The sequence below is a fragment of the Sebastes umbrosus genome, chromosome 11 (genome assembly GCF_015220745.1).
Source record: "Sebastes umbrosus isolate fSebUmb1 chromosome 11, fSebUmb1.pri, whole genome shotgun sequence".
NCBI classification, from domain to species: Eukaryota; Metazoa; Chordata; class Actinopteri; order Perciformes; family Sebastidae; genus Sebastes; species Sebastes umbrosus.
The window spans coordinates 21,936,296-21,956,125 of record NC_051279.1 but is presented as its reverse complement, the minus strand read 5'-3'; the positions used below and the strand labels follow the sequence as shown (position 1 = coordinate 21,956,125).

The window sequence follows — 19,830 nt, the reverse complement described above, 5'->3', positions numbered from 1 at the left end:
GCGAACCCTTGTTTAATCACCTATTACACAAGCTAACTCTACCACCGTTATTGTACGTTATACGAGGTATCATGCCAGCTAGTGCCAACACTGTGCTTTATAGACCCACGCTGAAGTGCCTATTATTAAGGCTGAGGAATTTGAGGCATTGTTTTAAGGCTGCATCAGCAACAGCATGCTACTATTTTCCTTTGAATGATTGTGTGCTATGTTTGTCTATTTAGAAATGTCTGTCTTGCTACATTATTTTCTGTCAGGTATCTTTCTTGAGAAACTAATATTACCGCCTTGTCAAGTTGCAGTTTACATCCATGTCTGTCCAAAATGTCATCACTTCATCATTTTATCCTAATAGAAATTTCTGTGAAATTGTCATAATTAGCACATGAATTCTTATGGCCAGAAACGTATCTTGTGAAATCACAGTGACCTTGACCCTTGACCTTCTTTTTGGGACAATTTTTGGTCTTTTTGCCTTTATAGATAGGGATATTGCAAGTTATGAAAGGGGGACAAAGACGGGGGTGACATGCAGCAAAAGGGCCATGGGTCGGATTCAGACTCCGGGCTGCTGCGATAAGGACTCAGCCTTGGTACATGGGGCGCCAGCTCTACCAGGTGAGCTACCGTGGCACCCCGTGACCTTGACCTTTGACAAACCAAAATCTAATCAGTTCATCCTTAAGTCCCACGTTCATCCACCTTAAATCCAAGTGGATGTTTGTGCCAAATTTGATGAAATTCTCACTAGGCATTCCTGATACATCACGTTCACGAGAATGGTTCGGACGTACGAATAGACAGACGGACAACCCGAAAGCATAATGCCTCCGGCCTACGTCCGTCGCCGAGGAGGAAGCATAAAAAAGAAAAAATAGTAAAAGACTAGTTGAGAGCAGAAACAGAAATGTGTCTGAGTAAGTCAGTTACATTACAGATGTGTCAAAGTGATGGGATGTATAGTCCAGTAGTTGTTGAGATATTTCAGTCTGAACCAAAGAGAGACAGACATGATATTCCGAGGGCCACACAGCTAGCGTGACTGCTACAACAGCAAGGACGATAGGTCAAAAGAATAGAATAAAGGCTGTCGTCCCTATAAAGACAGTGTTTCCAATATATTATCATTTTAGAGTTGGACATTCTCTGTGCCAGCCAAACAAACACGCTGCTTTGCTACCAGAAAAGAATTAATAGCTGCCTACTGTGGTTATTCGCCTCTAATTCCAGCTTACGTGTGATGCATTGCCGCTAATAAAGGTGATTCTAACTGCATGAAACTCTGCCAACCATTACAGCAGCAGACCTCACCCCGCTGTTTATTCACCCCTGACACATAAGTGCTCTCCACCACTCTACCACCCATTGCTTAGCATTACCAGCACAGAGGCACTGACTGGCCCACACACCAATTCATGACCAGTGTGTTCTCCTGGCTGGCCCACACTGCCTTCCCAGCACCGAGCAACTGGGTGATTCCACTGGGGAACATTCATTTATGTTTCCCATTGCCTTTGAATGTGGAAATAAATAGTTTCCGACCAGACGGGGATCGCTAAGCTGTTTTTAGAGGCATCACCAGAGCGTTGCTGATTATGGCCTCTAAAGGCTGCATTTACACAGGAATGAAAAAATAAGATTTTTAACCGTTTATAGCACAGACAAGTTATATGACAGGATGTCTCAATATAATAATGGAAGCTCACTTACTTGTTTCTTCATCTGTCCTGTTTTGACATCATTTCTGGGGAACAAAGAGAAAAAAAAAATAGTTTCAGCATGCGTCCACCCATAAACTCTTACGCTCATACAGTAAATCGATGACAAATGCCAAAATTAATTTCTATAACTAGCTCATATTACACATAATGCTATGTATTTTCCCAGCGTCATTCGTATTCTGTGTGCGGTTCAGGGAGATGACAGGATAGATGGTACAATAATAATATTACACAGATTTACCGCAATGGGAATGCATTGAATAACCTCAAATTGTCCCTGGACTCCATGAAATGACGTGTACGCCTAGTGTACGTTGAGAAAGGATGTTGCGACCAGAGAGGCGAATTAAGGGAAATACCCCAAATAGCTGTCTGTAATTCAAGGCCTTCATATTAATCTTAGCCTTGAGAGAGAAAAGAGCAGCTGTCTGACTGGTGTGGAATCAGGACACAGAAAGTCCTTTTCACAGCTGATATGCATTTTACAATTTACACCTGAAAGTTAAATTCCACATATTTTCAAAAGATATTTCTGCCTCTCACAACCAAAACATTTTCGAATTATTTGGAATGACTTGAGAGATGAAAACAGATGCAATATTAATTTGCGTTCTTAATGGAAACAATGTCTTCAGAATATGGAGACATGTTTTTACTTTCACAACTAAGGTCACAGAGAAACTAGCAGGAAATTTGCAAATAATTATGGATAATCCCAACACATGCTCAGCGTTTGAACACATCTGATCTAATTAAAAACATAAAATCTGGATAAAATCAAGTGTCTGTGACTGAAATGTTTCTGACGGTGGAACATTTTGGGACATGTTTTTGATTTAGTTTAAGCCTCAGTCTTTTGACAAAAAATGGTTTTATTTATTAGTTGTAGTCAAATTTTAGACATTCGATCATGTCAGTTTAGTCTAGTTTCAGTCAACGAAAGCCGAAGACAATTTAGTTTTACTGCATGAATTATTTGTGTGTTTTGCATGTGATATTTTTCATCAAGTACCCCTGTAGTATTAGTTGTGCCTGATGTTTTCTTCACTGTAGCCATAACTTGAGGCCTTTTTCACGGCACACATTTTGACTTGTCACAGTAGGAAAAGTGTGTTACTAAAAACATTAACAATGGCTTTGTTTTATTCCAGTGTCCCAGTAAGCCGTGACAGTGTAACAGTGAGCCAGCACGCACATGGACCCTGAAACTGAAGCAGCTAAATGGAATACAGCCATCATTAATTGTATTACTCACACTTACGTTTATACTGCGACGTGTCAAAATGTATTCTGTGGAAAAGACTTACACAATACATACGGGAAGTTTGAATATTTCCCATGAAGGTTCATGAGAAATTGAAATGCAAGATGCAGTGCTGTGAGATTAAACCGCCTGCATTCAGTTCAGACATGCGTTTCAGATTATTTCTACTAATAAACATGTGGCAAATGATCTGAAACACGTGTCCCAAAATAAATAACTAAAGTAGCCTGTCTGGACATCTGGAAATAAACAAAGCTGAGAATGTTGCATTGACTAAATTATACATCATAACTATTACAGCTATCTCATTACACCCTGTCCCAGTTCAAAACAAACAATTTAACAAACACCTTAATGTAATGATTAAAGATTTTGTACATTAATGGTGTCAGAGGGTGAAGCATAGTTTCCCTTAGTCTGACACCACCGCTCATAATCTGCTCCAAGATTTCAAATGAAAAGGAAGGTGAGGAACTTATGATATGTGTGACTCCACCATGAACAAAAACAATAAAGAGAACATTTTTGTTTGTAGACAAATGAGAAAATCTAGATGAAATCTGAGGCTGTCTTTGCGTAGCTTTTAGCTTAATTTTTAGCATCCAATAGTCAGATCAATGGGGGTGAGGAGACGTAGACTCACAAGTCAGTCTAAACGCTTCGCTCAATAGAGACTGAAGACTATCTCCCTGGTTAGTTGCTAAAACTGGGAGTTCTTCATATTGGGGCGATGACATGCAGAAATCGTGTGCTTTGTGAACACCGTCGTAGCAGAAACTCAAGCAAGGCTGCTCTGCTAATGTGCTAAGAGACACACACAGACGGTTCACTCACTGTTGCTGATGTTCAAAGTTAAAATATTAAAAAAAAAAAGATCTCCTTCCGCTGGTAAACAGCTCAAGTGACACGCGGTCGTGGATTTTATTCTACCAGAATCTCCGGCTCGCATACGGGAGAAGTTTGCCATCAGGGCTTTCTGCCAGAAAAGATTTATTTTAACCCAAATCATGATCTTTTCCTAAACCTAACCAAGTAGTTTTGTTGCTTTCTGGCAGAAAACCCTGAAGGCAAACTTCTCCCATGTGCTCCCGGCTCTCTCCCCCGGAGCAACATCCTACAACGTCGACCAACAACAGCATGTTATCCCCACGTGGCACCCCTGTACCCAACACATGTAAATATGTGGTTGTGATCATCCTGTCCGAATCCAGGACATAAAAAGGGGCGTAGGTTTGTTAGTGGCCGTTCTCGCTACCGTTCTACAGTAGCAACAACTTTGCATTTAGAAATCCCCAGACATTCGGTAGGCAGAGATCTCCAATTGTCCGCCACAAGCTTCTGGCTTTTTTTATATAAATAACGGGCGTCGAATACAATGTCATTAAATGTATTTATCATGATGATGTCTGCAGTTTCATTACATACATCATCATGGATTTAACCATGTTTTTTTTATGTCAAATGTGCACTTTATAAAGAAAGCTGGGGTGGAGTGATTCGTGCACTGGTCTCACTTCTTGACCTGGACATTGAATCACAGTCATAGGGTGGAAACAGTCAAACTGTTTTCCTTTGCGTCTTATTCATGAAAGTTTGGTGTGAGTCGCCGCTTTGTTCTTCCTTCCAAGAGATCCACTTGAAAACAGGTGGAGTTCACATCTGCTGTCAATTAAACCCATTAGCAACAGCATCCAAAGTAATTAAAGTAAATAACAGCAATCAGACAAACAACTGACAAAATTACGATCGGGAGACGAGTTCGAATGGGTCCCCTCTCTTTCTCTTTCTCTCTTTCACACATTCACACACAGTGGTGATACTATTCCTGGCAGGCAGCTGTTCTGGTGATGAGTCCCATCCCACTGCGCAAAAGGTCATTTGTCATTTGTGTGAGTGTAAATGTTCCTGCCCTGCACTCATCAGGTCCTCTTCTTTTAACAGAACAATATGGTATTCCCTCTCTCTCTTCATGTGGTCATGATGAGGCTTCCAAGAAAGTCGAGCGGCCCGAGAGTTTGGCCGCAGGGTGACCGTCAGCAGACCACTGCTGTGGTCGGGGAGGGAGACCTTGCTGAAAAAAAAACCTCCCATGGATGGATGGGGCGCAGCCTAACTAAATTCTCCTCCTGACAACCTCTGTTAAACAAATATGACGGCACGGTGTGGTGAAGGCCCAAAGGAACACATTCATTGATATTTATTTATTCCCCAATCTCTTTTTCCTTTATTGGTCATCTTTGAGTTGAGATCTATATATCAGATTAACATATCTTGTATTTCTTTTCCTCAAATTCCTTTGCCGTCTCGTTCTCTTTTTTTCCTCTCTCATTTTTGTGGCATTTTTCCATCAGTGCACCTATCAATTTCTCTCTCCTGAAGGATTCAACGGTTTCCTCTGTGCCATTTCCAGTCAGTCAGACCCCAGCTCAGACAAATATAGTTTTCAACGCCCTTTTACTGGTAATGAACCCGGCAGTGGATTTAGCTCACACTCGTTGCTGGCTGGCAATTTAACATGTCAAAATAAATGAATGAAAGTGTCTATCTGTCTGTCCGGCTGTGCATTTCAGTACAATCTAGTAGTGTACTGCATTCACACTGCAAAGGGTCATCGTAAAATTAGCCTGAGCATATGTGTGTCTCATCAGAAGAGTAAACAAGTATAATTGGTTGTAAATGAGGGAGAGTGGTTGACTGGAAGTCCTGTGCTGGCCACCTGGGTCTCCTAAATTTATATATTGGTAAGAATAAGCAAATGAGGAAAAGGATATTTTTTTACAACCTGGTTCTTATTTTCCTAACGATTGCAATAATGTTTTACCCACCAACTTAATTGCTTTAAGGAAATTTAAGGAAGGTGACGACATTGTTCGCAGAGAGTCCAGCAAGGTAAGCAGCACAAGCAGTCAGAAAATCAAACGCACTGTTAACAACCCCCCATTGCTGTTAAAGTCGATTTATCACCCCAAATTGTCCATTGTAAATATTCATTAGATTTTGCAGAGCAACCTCCTGGTTCAAATTTGACCTACTGCCATAGTTGCCTGACTGGACTCTATTATTGATCATCCTGGCACAGGAAGTGCTGGAGACCACGACGAGCTCGACTCGCCTCCCGCTGAGTCGTCTCCCTCGACCAAGGATGTATAAAGAGAACTGGATACAATGTTAGAGGCAGGCTCCGGTTCATTCCTACGAGAGTTTCTCAGTGTCGTATGAAGCCAAAATGGCTCGACTGCCGAGTGATAAAGAACCCGGATCATCCGGCGATCTTCTGCATCCATTGGGCCCGTAGAGCAGGCGCAGTAAGGTTTCCTTTAACTCCGCCTCCCAGCCCTCAGTAAGGGACTCACTCATATCAACGGAGGAAGGGAAATAACTCTGGATTCAGCTATTCACTTTTAGGACCTGATTATTTAAATAAGGGCTATTCAAGTGTTCGTACTTGGAAGTGGATTTACCTAAAAAAAAAAACATCCGCTGAGTTACAGACGTCTCTTTCCCAATGTAAGTCTATGAGAAAAATATGTTTGAGCCCAATGGCATCACGTGACGGACACGGTAATTGTAGTAACGCTATTATATTTGCATCAAAGCCCGGCGCTCTTCCTGGGGGCTTTCTTAGAACTTCCTTACTACATGTACATCTCCAGCACACCGATGTTCTTGATATTGTTTTTCCTTCCTCTCTTCTGCCTCTGACTGGCTCATATTAGATAAGACCCACCTTCTTGATAATATGCAACCAATCAATAGGACAAATGACAACCTAAGACATGATGCTGCTGCTGTGTTCCTAGATTTGAGAAATTAAGTTGGTGAGTAAAATATCATTACAGCCGATATAACATAGATTTCCTTGTCTGCTTTTTCCCCCCATGTATTAACTCTCCTGATGTTTCTCCGCTCCCACCTGACCTGAGGTAGCCCCTGTGTTCCCATCATTCCCGGTCACCTATCCTCCCCCGCCCACCTGCACACCTGTTCCCACTTCCCCATCAGCCCAGTAGGTCCAGCCTGCCTTAGTGGTCCAGCCATTTTCTCTGCCTGCCTGCATTTTGCCTGTTCTGACCCCTTTCTGCCTTTTGGATTATAGCCTGACCCCCTATTGGATATGTTTGTCTCATCCCCTCTGCCTCCCTGGTTTTGACTTTTGCCTATTTTTACCCTCAATTTAACTTTTTATTTTACTGGCTTTTAAACATTTTATTTGCTTCAGTGTCCCTTTAAAAGCTGTAGACTTCACATTTTGATGACATGTCAGGTTTAAAGTGTAACTTTGTTATTTTTCAATCTATTTCCCCATGTTTTTGTGCTTGCAGTATGTTGCTATTGGGGCAAGCTGGCACTGTCATTTACGTCCACTAAAAATACTTGTTTTTAGCAGGCTCTGATTGTTATCATAATTGTCTGAAATTATGGAAAGAGTCTTGCTCAAGGAGAAGTCTCATTCTGAAATCTTGCAAGGCAGAGAGTATATGCAGAGTATACGGATATTCAGATTTCACAATGTGACTTCTCCTTGAGCGAGACTTTAACACAATAACAAACAGACTGGATCAAGCGAAAGGTAAAGAAAAACATTTTATTTTTCAATAGGGTCCAAGGTCCCTTTCCATAATGTTGTCAGACTTCCAATCTGAGCCTGTCAGTGGCAAAAACAAGATCTTTTTGTGAATGTAACATTACATTGACGCAGCTCACTTGCCCCCATTAGTCTCTAAAACACAAAAACATGGGATAATATGGTCCAGGTTGAAAAACATCAAAGCAAACCTTTAACATGGGGGATTTCATAAATGATGCGTATGTCTTAGGGCAGACTTTTTCCATTAAGGTTTAACATCCGTATACTTGTCTACAGCTGATAAGTGCAGTCATTCATTTTGACCAACATGGGACTTTCTTTAGAGTCAGCTGACTCCTATGAGATCAACAGGATTACCTAAAAGTCATTACATTTTCCACAGGTTTTTTATTAGGTGTGTGACTCACGTAATGTAGCCTACTGTTGTGCTTCTGTTGGACCTCCTGTTGCAATATGTGACACCTCATTGTTCCATTAAATGTCATGTTGTTAGCTCAGAAAAGTCTGACTGCATTGTCAAGGGAATTTTACCAGTTTACTGTACAACACCCACCCATTTGGAATAGTAATCCAGCTGAAATTGCTTACATTTATGCTTTTAATCAAGAAAAATCAACATGTTTTTTTAAAACATATTGTGTTTTGGTTGCATTACTTGTGGCTTCTGGCAGATGAAACCCAAAAAAATATTATATTAAGTAAAGGTACTGTTTAACTGTCTCCATCCCACCAGCCTGCTTCCTGTCACAATCATAATCACAGTGATTATAGGAATATTAAGCCGCAGAATGTTTTGAGCTTGGCGTAGTGTCATTATGCTGTAATGTTTATTTAGGTATTGTAGAGAGATGTTGAGAGATGCAGAAATATGGGCTTTTCTCATTCAGTGTCCCAGACCGGCATGTCAATTGCTTATTTGCAAGAGGTGAAGCGCGCAAGACAACAGAAATTAGAGACAAAAATGTGTCTGTAGCACCCCGTACCCACTGACTGCATGCCCAGCACACGCGCCCACCCACATACTCCCCAACACACACTTGCACGCAGAGAGGCAGACAGGCAGGAAGGCAGGCCATTCCTTTGAGCAGAGCTACATGCCCAGTGCTGGGAAAGCCTGGTGGCCTGCATGCCAGCGGCATCCTGGTGAGAGAGCAGGAAAACATGCTGCTGTTTCAGAGGCTGCTGGCCTGTTTGTCATCTTTTCCAAGGTAACCAGAGACGGCAGGAGATTAACCCAGTGGAAAATACTCACCGAGATAATGATGGAAAAAGACAACAAAGCGAAATTGTGCGACTCAAGTGGAAACCCCGTTGTCAAGTGATTATGTCATTCTTGAATAAGCATACTTCACATTAAATTTAAAATAATGGGGTGATAGTAGGAAACCTGACAGGCCAGACGGTTTGTGTCACAGAACCATCTGAGAAGCTGTCATTGGAAACTTTGGACAGAAAAGGGCAGGAACTTTAAAAAAAATACTTAGCAGGTGATCGGATGAACTATCTGTCAATCAAACTCCTGTTGAAACCAGCTGGGAGAAGAGTGAAAACATCTTTTCCATCGAGAAAAGTCTTCAGTGCCGTTCTTTGCCCTTCTTTCAATGAAGATATACTCTCCAGTTCTGATATAACTGATGCTATTCCATCTTCAGGAGCCGCCATTGTTGTTTAGAACGAATAGTCTGCTCTCTGTCGCCTCACACACACCGTAGCCACACCCATAGCTGCCAGTAGCTCCTGGCCTGATTGGTCCGTGCACTGGCTTGCCGGATACAAACACATTACTTGAAGCCTGACGATGGATTTTTGTGTGATATGTAACCCCGCCGCTATTCTTGCGTGATCTCGTGATATTGCGAGAATCCAGGTGCCCTTGTGAGGTAAAATAGTAGGATAGCAAGAAAAAGAAAGTACAGCAAAAATGGCTATGGTTTTTATGAAATACATAATTGGACTGCATTAATGATGTTCTCAAACTAGTTTTGTTGAATATGTCATAGCATGATAGATCTCCCTGCCTGCCTGCCCAGAACAATTGCAGTTGTACTGTGATTGTTTAACCAGTCATGTTTTCTCAGAAAACTACTGAGGATGCAAAAAAAACGAACAAACAAGCAAAAACAATCTAGTGATTTCTAGAAGCCTGTTACATTTGGGGTTTGGCTCAAGGCTTTGGCCCCGGAGTCTTGGAAGAGCTACCGGAAGATCTCAGGTTAACTGGCTGTGTATCTGCCACTTTTATTTAGAGCATTTTATTTGATGATCATCTCATTTGGTTCAACGCACTTTTTAGTAGCGTGGCTCTAGGAATGGCAATGTCGATCTGTCAGTCGGTGGGTTGGTCTACCACTTTGGTCCTGGCTGAAATATCTCAACTATTGGATGGATTGCCATAGAATTTGGTACACACATTCATGTCCCACTCAGGATGAATTATAATACCTTTGGACTTTTCATCTTGCACCATAATCACGTCAAAATTTCAGTATGACTGAATACCGGCAAAACTAAAGGCATTCCCATCAGCATTTTAGCAATGGAATTAAGTGTGAGCATGTTAGCATTTAGTGCAAAGCACTGCTGTGCCTAAGTACAGTCTCACAGAGCCTCTAGCACGGCTGTAGACTGTTAGGGCTTATTTTTGTGTCGGCACAGGGCATAAAACGCATTGTCGCACCGGTAAACTTGCATTTTCTTTGGAGCGCACTAAGGTTATTTCCTCGACTGCTCCAGTTTGGTATCCTGGTGGCTTTCTGTGTGCCCCAGTGGGAGGAGAAGCGCGGTAAAAGGTGTAGTGATGCCAATCCAGCAGGGTACTGGAATCCAAGTGCCATGAATGAGAATGTTTTGTGCGGTCCGTTGCTCGGTTGCTCAGATCGGGTCTACACCTCAGCACAGTTGTGTTCCATAACATTTTGGTCACTTTAATTGGTGAAGGCACACACATATAAACTTCTCTGAAATCACACAAACCCTTTTATTTCTGTTTGCTAGTTTTCCACTTTCATCCTATGTTTTTAAACCAGCGGACAGGAAAAAAAAAGTTGCATTCCGATTATGGCATCAACGCCAGTGAATAAATAAGAAGAGGAATAAAGGTTAATGAGTGATTCTTACCAGCTTTGTAATCCACAACTGAAGGCCTTTCCTTTACTCTGGTGACTCTCCTTACAGTCATGTGGCGTCATCTTCTTTTTCTGGTGTCTGGTAATAGTGACAAATGCATTAATAAACACAACTGTAACAACTACATTATAGTGTGTTATATGTAATTTATTAAATGTTCTACATACTGTTCATAAATGCTAACTAGGGGCTTAAAGTAAAATGTTACTGCTTTTCACTCAGCAGCTTGTAACCTTGTTAAGAGAGGAGCTCTATGTTCTTGTCCCTTACTATTTTACTTAAAAGTATTCAAATTACTCACTTATACTATACTCTATTCGTATTACTTAGTTTATCATAGCACAAAGGGCTCCAAAAGTCCTGGACATGCGCAGTCATATTTCTGCTGTGGGGAATATCTGGTTTGGCTTTGGGGAGTATCAACTATTCCTTAATGAAACAGAAATATTCCAAAATTATGTGTCAGATTAGAGGCCTGCAGCCAAAATCTACTTCCTCTTTCTTCATGGTATGTGTTTTATTTTTACTCTGGTTATTTTATGGAGGTGTTAGTGAGGTCGCCAGGGGTGAGGCCTTGTAGTGTAAACTGTAAGTACAGTAGTTGCACAGTAAGGCCATCTTTACTTTGGGTCCTCGCCACTGTAGATTGTGGCCGGTGAGTAAGAAGTTCTTTGCCACGCGCTCGTTTTGGACGGTAAACACACATTAGGCACAAACACACACATTCAGCGCTCCTTTCATGAAACAAATTAGACAAACAGGGAAGCAGGCGGTCCGTTGACTTTCCCTGACCGTCACTTTTCCCCTGCTGGCGGTAAAATAATTAAAGTACGTCCTTGTAATTCAACTTTTGGTTTATTTGAGATGCATTTGGCAGTTTCCTAGTAAAGAATTGTCTGTAAAACACTTTCTTAAAAATCAATACACTTAAATCGTCTATCTTCTGAGACCTGCAATGCTACAGTGCACCTGACTTTATGGACCTCATAAATATCACTGCTTTTAACTTGAATCTAAATTCCTATTGGTGCATAGTTCACGGTCTAGCTCACAGCAAAGTTTATAATGGCCGGGAGATTCAATATCACATTTCCCATTCAAAACAATACATGTGTTGTTTCAGCAACATCAACTTCAACCTCTTTCTCTCTGTGTATCTGTCTTTTGCCTGATAAGACGTGATTCTGAAACACACTGTTGGCACTCAAATTGTTTAATATATTGCACTGCCAGAAGAAGCCCTTATTAGCTTGTCAACCAGTGGCAGGAATGTGAAATATATCTTATTTGGTACATTACAGTCAGGCAGTGCATGCCAGGGAATGTCAAGGTCAACTGGAAACAGGAGAAACACTGAACTGAAGTCCATTCATTTGAATATACGGTACGCGTTCCGCATTTAGTGGGAAGCCACTGCTAAAGAGTAGGCCTATTTTTAACATGAAAAACAGTAAACAGTAGTAAACAGTTATAGTTGCCTCCTTATTTTTTTCTCTATTGTGTGGGAGGTTTCCTGGTAGCAGTTATACGAGTGTGCTGCTGAATTATATAAATAGTTTTGACCTTTCTGGTCACGAAAACAAAGATATAGTGTGTTCAAGTTGTAATTTGCAAATCAAATGATGCTTATTATTTACCTTTTAAGGAAGCAGTGTGTTGAATTTTGTGGCATCTAGCGGTGAGGTTGCAGATTGCAACCAACTGATTAACCCTCTGCCCACTCCTCCCTTTCCAAACATGTTGGAGAACCTACGGTGGCCTTTAGGTAACGTAAAAACTTGAAACGCTCTCTCTAGAGCCAGTGTTTGATTTGTCCGTTCTGGGCTACTGTAGAAACATGGTGGATTGAAGACCTCACTATGTAGATATGAAGGGCTCATTCTAAGGTAATGAAAACACAGAAATGCTTAGTTTCAGGTGATTATACACTAATGAAAACATAGTTATGAATAGGCCTACTGTATTCAATTTCTGTCAATAGATCCCCCTAAAGCTTGATTTATGCTAGCCGCATACACAAGGGTCGCAAGTGTCTAAAGGCCAAAGTGACATCACACAATCAGACATGGCCCTTCGTGGCTTCCGTACAGCAGGTTTTTACCCATCCTTGCACATCCAACATTTTCTAACTACGCGGACGCGAATGGATGGAGAAAATTTGAGAACTTTGAAGAGCGTTGAGAATGTCGGTTTGCAGCGAGAACATACTAACACAGGGGAAGAAAAGATTTGTTTCCTCATCACAATTCAGCTGTCAGCTCATTTCTGTGCGAGCAAACCGAGACTTATCCTACACACTGAACCTTTAACATTAGTATTGATTAATTTATCATTAAATTTAATTTAATATTGCCAATATATGTATGGCCTTTACATTGGTTTTAGGGGCCAAGTCTCAAGTGATGGCTGAAGGCTGATTTACTGTGACCAAACCATGTCATTAGTTTTGCAAGTATTGAGTCATAAACCAAAACAAATTAAAATTTTGACGTAATGATGATTCAAGAAAAGTAAAAAAAAAGTGAATGCATTACAAAAGAGACACAACTCTGTAGGAAATGTGATTGCATTTCATCCAATAATTGTTATATATATAGAGAGATATTTCAGTCTGGACCAAAGTGGTGGCTTATATTGCTATAGCTGCTAGCGTGACTAAAAATGGTCCAAAGGAATGCAAATTTTCAACCCCAAAGACTCTGTGTCCTGCCTGCTAGTAAAACCAAATACAGATAAATATGATCCTCATAGTACTCTGAAAATTACACTTATCCATCAGATAGGCATGCAAACATCTCCTGAGAATAAGCCTCGTTGCATGCGTCACTCTCAACACCACGCAGCAAATAAGCCCAGAAGAGCTTCCCCTAAATCCTATTCAGAAACCTCACCAGAGAAAACAAGGTGACCACATCAGCTGCCGTGGAAGTCCAGGGATCCCTGCGCTGTTATTTCTTCTCTCAAGGTCACATGTGACTCACTGCTTTGACTGGCAAAACTTCCAACGCTGGGCACAAGGTCTGCTTAAACCCTCATCCGTTTTTCATGCTGGTCTCTTTGCTTCTCTCTGCTACTGCTTCCCTTTCGCTCGCTTCACACTCTCTCAACTTGTATCTCCTGGGCCTTCATCAGATACACCACTACATCATTCTCACTCTCCTTTCTTGTCCACTTCATTCTAATCTGCCTCTTGCCTCCATGCGTCCACATTTTCTCTAGCTATCTTTCTTTCCACACATTGATAATTTAAGAATCCTGTTGAGGCTTTTTTCATCAGTTAGTAAAATAAAGACGTGTCCACTGTGATTTCCATCTGAGGGGCCCAGGCAGTGAGATATATAAAATATCCTGAAACAAGAACTCTGAGGTGGACCGCAGGAAGGCGGAGAGGAGAATACGAGAAGGTCAAGAACCTTAACAAGGCAACATGCTTCTTCTCTGTCTGTACAACAACACAGATTAAAGTGGTGTGGCCTGGGTTTTTCTGAAAACCTTTTGCACTAAGGTCACCTTAGCCCGCTGACTTACAACGGAACTAAACTGACCTTAAATTAAAAAGCACATGAAGTGTAGTCGGATGACGTCTGTTGCATGTCTAAACACCACGGTTTCATAGTTGCCATCGAAACCAACTTCCACCTTCAGATAGGTAACCACAACTTTCCCTTGTTAACTTAGTATAAATGAAGAATTGTTTTATTATGCAGTTTTTTTATTATGTGTGTGTGTGTGTGTTTGTGTGTGTGTGTGTGTGTGTGTAGAATTACAGATTAATGAGTTATAGTCTTTTTTAATAATATCTTTGTGAATTTTATGCATTTATTAGATAGCACCAGTAGATAGATGACAGGCCAGCATCTGAGCTAAAGGGGGTGCCCAAAATACAGTAGTTTTGTCTGTGAGGGGCCATTTATGTGTTATGTGTTAACAATGTCTAAATACAAATGTAAGGATGGCATCATAACCACGATTAACCCCATTTATGACGGTTATAGACTCCATGTAGATTTATAATGCCCCAATCACACATTCAGTGATCAAGAAGTATCTCGCATAGCCAAACCTCTGTCTCAACAAGCCTTTGGGAAGTTGGTTAATGGCTAATAACATTATGCTAGTGGCAACTGAAAACTTTTACAAGTCAATTCAATTTTAATGATATAGCCCGAAACGACGGCACCCTCTTAATATGGATATGGAAAGCCTCCACACAAAAAACCTTTACCACAACAACAAAGCAATGATTCCACTTCCAGGGTGGACAGACAAACACTTGATTATATTTGACAATGCAAATGGTACATGGTACCTCAAGGATGTCGTCCACCACATCAAAATACTCTAATTACTACTTTTAGAATATCTCTGGCACACTACGGTCTAGACAATCACTTAAAATTGCCTCCGCCTCGCCAACGAGGTCTCTGGTGCTGTTGCATCCCTTTCAGAAGCTTTGTAATCCAGCACGGAACAACAGTGTTTTTTTAGAGACTTTATAAAACTAATAAATCTAATAAATCAAACAATTTTGATCATTTATCCATTTATCCGTGTTGAAAGGAGTTGTTGTTAGATGTTAGCTGTAGCCTATGAGGCCAAGATGTATCCCGTCTTTTTCTTCATCTTCTTCTTCGCATTTTTTGGCGGATTGCAATACCAGCTTTAAGGTGCATACCGCCACCTACCGTAGCGGAGTATGTACAATAGGATCTAGTTTACCTTAGTCTGTAAAACATAAATAGAATTAAACAAAAAAAAATAAACTATATTCTATTAAACAATCCTGTGTTTATCAAGAAAGCTACCACCCCTCTCTGAGCTTCCCACACCACATCTCCATTTGTACCTACTATCCCCTCTAAAACCCATTCACGTCGGGCCTCTCAAGATGTATCCCATGATGCATTGGGTCAACTCTATCGACAAATCAGAGACTGTGCTGCTAACTGGGCATGTATCATGTATGCGTAACAGTGCTGATCAGAGGCCATGCACAATGGAATAACATGACATTCACTCCATCCTAGTATCATAGTCGTCAAAGATCTGTGCTGTTTGGGCAGCAACCTAATGAGTACAATATCGTGAGTGTAATAAATAATAATGTGTGGATTATCCTTTGCACACTTGGATAGTATTGTAAGGGGTGCGACCAGGGTGTACTGAGCAATCCATGGATATATAGGCTATAGTTGTTATTCCGTTTCTATACATTTTATTTGGCTTCTTTTAAAAAAAAATACATTGATGAAGAAAGAATAATAATTAATTATTATTATTATTATTATTATTATTATTATTATTAATAAAAATAATAATAATAATAATAATAATAATAATAGAAAAAAGCAATAAATAATCAATACATTTATTTGGCTTCTTGTCAAGGAAACGGAAGAAAAGGAGCCTCATGGCTCTGAACAAATAATTAGGGCCTAACCTGAGTTAACTGAATTGAAGCTTCTATCAGCTTAAAAAAAAACTTCCTGAATCATTTTGAACAGTGCACAAATGCGAAATGGAAGAAGAAATCTTGAAAAATGTTCAGAGGTATAGTAACAGTAACCATTAACTGGCCTGTAAAAACTGCTACCACAGGCATGCCAGATATTTACAGTTCAATGAGGACCTTAATGAAAATCATGGTCTTTGCCACATTGGCTTTTGGAGATACATGGTGGGTTACAACTTTTACTTTTGAGTTGCTACCATAATACAATCGCCCTCATGAAGTGCCGATATAATCTCTGCTGTTAATTCCAGGTTCTTTGTGGGACTATAAAGAGGTTGTTTGGATCCTCTTCTATCTCTTTCTCTCTCTGAAGTTTACTGACAAACAAGCTTTATTTGCATGCATGGGTAAAAGCCTTTGTTGCTCGCAGCTGTGTTTTTCACCTTTCCCTGTCTCAGGTCACCATCAACACAACAACACCAGTTATCAGTTCCCTTTTCTATTCATTCATTTATGGGATCTGTTATGGAAATGAGTGGGACTCCCACGCAGCTAAACTATACACACACATGTACACATAAGTCACCATGGACCTCAGCATAATAGGCTATTCTAGTGAGAGATCTGCTATCTGCCTGTAGTATGCAAACAAGATGGCAAAGCCCTACAAAGAACTAATCTCAACATCTTTGCAGTTGAATTTAAATCAGGAATTATTCACCATCACACATGCACGCTCACCTCTGGAGTCACTTTACTGAGACCAGTTTTCTGCTTGACCGACAGATACCCTTTATTGTCCCCATAGGGGGAATTTCATGTGCATTGTTCATGCCTCAGGAACATAAAGACATACATATACGGTACACATACGGTATGGCTGAGACAACATGTAGCCTTCCATACATTTTGACTGGATACTCAAAATAAATCAAAGTGTAGTATTATGTTGACAGACCAAAACCAGCCACCAATTTATGGACATTTGAGTCAGCAAGTAACTTTCTTTTTGTTTAAATATGTGTGTAGCATCTGGTTTACCTCGTAACACCCACGTTTTCCCTGCTCGTACGCTACAGACCTCACCGCCAACTAACACGTCAGGAGGGCTCGTCGTGAGTGTGTGTTAATGTGTGTTGTTACTGTTTATGTGTGTGTGTTTTTAGAAACGTCCAGCTTCCGCTCCACTATTGTTGTGGTGTATCCTGACCTCAGTGCCGAAAGATGTGTGTACTTTTCTGTTTTTTTGCATTTGTGCCTGTGTGTGTGTGTTTAAGTTATCCTGTGGTGAGCTGTGACCTCACCACTAAAACTTCACTCACATGCCTCGGGAAGACTCGTAGGTGGGGTGAGCGTGTCTTTTCTCTGATTACATCGAGACCTTGTGCTTCCACGTCAGCCGCCTGTGACATTTTGTCATGCCTCTGCATGGGGAGGCGGACGGCGAGCGGCTGCAGAAAGACAAATGGAAAAGCAGATTTGTTTTAGGACCTTTGACATCAGAGGTCTTGTATCAGCGTCATATGTTGAGATCACAGTGTGGGAGTGCCCTTTTGTTACTACGTGAGCTGTCTGGTACCCTTTATGCACTTTAGCCTCAATGTTTTCTCTTTGGTTGAAACCTTGTATTGTACTACAGTAGAACAACTCTTAAATGTTTTTTGGAACACTTTCTTTAAGATATTAAACAGACGACTGGAGAGAAAGGAGACCAACATTTGACCAAGTTTCAAACCTGAAATGTCACTGGTGAATATCACTGGATTGGCCTATTAGACTATCAGCAGGCCTATAAATGTGTGTGTGTGTGTGTGTGTGTGTGTGTGTGTGTGTGTGTGTGTGTGTGTGTGTGTGTGTGTGCGTGTGCGTGTGCGTGTGCGCGTGCGCGTGCGCGTGTGTGTGCGTGTGTGTTAGTTTTCTTTCAGAAAATGGAAAATGTTCTTTTGATTGAATTTTTTTATCACCTTGGATATCTGAGAAGTTGACTTCACTGGAAATTGGGAAAATGACTGAAATTCTTGACCTCAAGGTCCACTTACTACCTTTTTCCAGAGCTGGAAACAAACACAAGACTTTCAACCAGGAGGCCGATGTTCGTGTCCCGTGTGAAACTAAAAGTAACACTGACTTCATTAGTCACGTGAGTTATTAGTCACGTGAGTCGTTAGTCAGTGAAGTTAACGTCAACCACAACAATTCCTAACCCTGACTAAGGGATTGTGTTGCCTAAACCTAACTTCCTATGAAAACAGAAGCTTATTTTGAGAGGACACACCATCCCCGGTCAATCCAAAAGTGACGCAAGAGGGGTATCCCATGCGTTGGTCTCCGATCCCAAGGGACACTGATCAAGCGGCGGTATTTGACGAGTTGGGAATGAGAACGTGTTGATTAGACACTATATACAGTATATATTTGGGAGAAAATATAAAGCTAGTAAGTGGACCTTGAGTTAAAGGTGCTAAATGAGACATTGGGAGCATTTCTATTGCCTCCACACAGCTCTCAACATGGCGACGGCTGAGCCTGCAGCTTGCAGCTGCAAACAACGGCAAACAGTGCTGACAGTGTTGGGGGGAACCGAAGGGTAGGTGCTACGCTTCCGCAGCAGCGTAATTGCCGCAGTGCAGTGTAGAGGTCGTGAGCTAGCCGGTGGGGCACGCTCACATGCACTAAAAGCACACGCAGTCGGCCCGGCTATGTCAACTAAGCAAGGAGAAGCTCAAATTACATCACACACAGAGGGAGAGTGACTTCATTCTCTGCTCAGGTAGACATAACTCCTCTATATCTTTACATATCAAATAGTTTTTAGCTGCTTTATTAATGCTCTGGATGTTGTACAGAGCAGCTTCAATTTTTTTTTTCAAATTACAAGAACCTTTCTTTTCTTTATTCACTGAAAACAGGTTAAGGTTATTTTGTAAAAGAAATCCCTTCTAGATCTATAACAAAGAATATATGTTTTCCATACAGTTTATTCAGCCATATATACATTATATTAAAAGTAATAAAATGTGTTATGTAGAAAGCACTATTCAGCCTAGCTGGTTTAGGACACAGAAATATTCATAGGAAGATTGTTCAGTATCAGGGGCTCCAATCAAAGTGAATTTTATTACACAAGTCCACTGTACAATACAGCAGTGGTGGCCTAAAGGTTAGAGACCGAAAGGTTGCTGGTTTAATACCCAGGGCGACAGGAGAAGGGGCAGCTCTCAGGTGTGAATGTGTGAAAATGTGTTAAGTGTGATCAGGGTGTTCTAGCTGGCTCTCAGTGAAACTTCCCTGAATAAATAAAGGGCTAAGAAAAGTGAAATTAATTGTGGGACACTAGTAGTAGATTTCTCGGTGAAATATTGTTAAAAATGATCTGGAGTCTACACGTTATGGATGCTCCAACATGTTTGCAGCAGAGTTCAATACGACTAAATAAACTCAGAGTAACAGAAGCTCGGATTTTGATTCTTGTGGCTGGAGTTTCTCAAACAGTTCTTCTCAGCACATGTCCAGTGTTGTCCAGCCTCACTGAGATAACATCTCCAAGTTCCACCAGCGGATGTTCAAATAAGCATAACCCGCCTCCCTAAATGATTCTGTCTGGTCCAAATAAACAGCTGTCAATCAACTCAAAACATTTATCCTGGAAAATATTTCTTAATTCACACTGATTAAAACT

The 19,830-nt window shown here is 41.0% G+C and overlaps 1 long non-coding RNA gene across 1 annotated transcript in view; it reads right to left on the bottom strand.

Annotated features, from left to right (window-relative positions):
* Window positions 1-1,709: 1,709 nt before the first annotated feature.
* LOC119497654 overlaps window positions 1,710-19,830 on the bottom strand; it is a 45,157-nt gene continuing 27,036 nt past the window's right edge. The window contains exons 4-6 of the long non-coding RNA XR_005208953.1: window positions 17,474-17,602; window positions 10,691-10,777; window positions 1,710-1,744 (exon numbers count right to left, since the gene is read on the bottom strand). This is a non-coding gene — a long non-coding RNA (uncharacterized LOC119497654). The remainder of the gene's footprint in view (window positions 1,745-10,690; window positions 10,778-17,473; window positions 17,603-19,830) is intronic.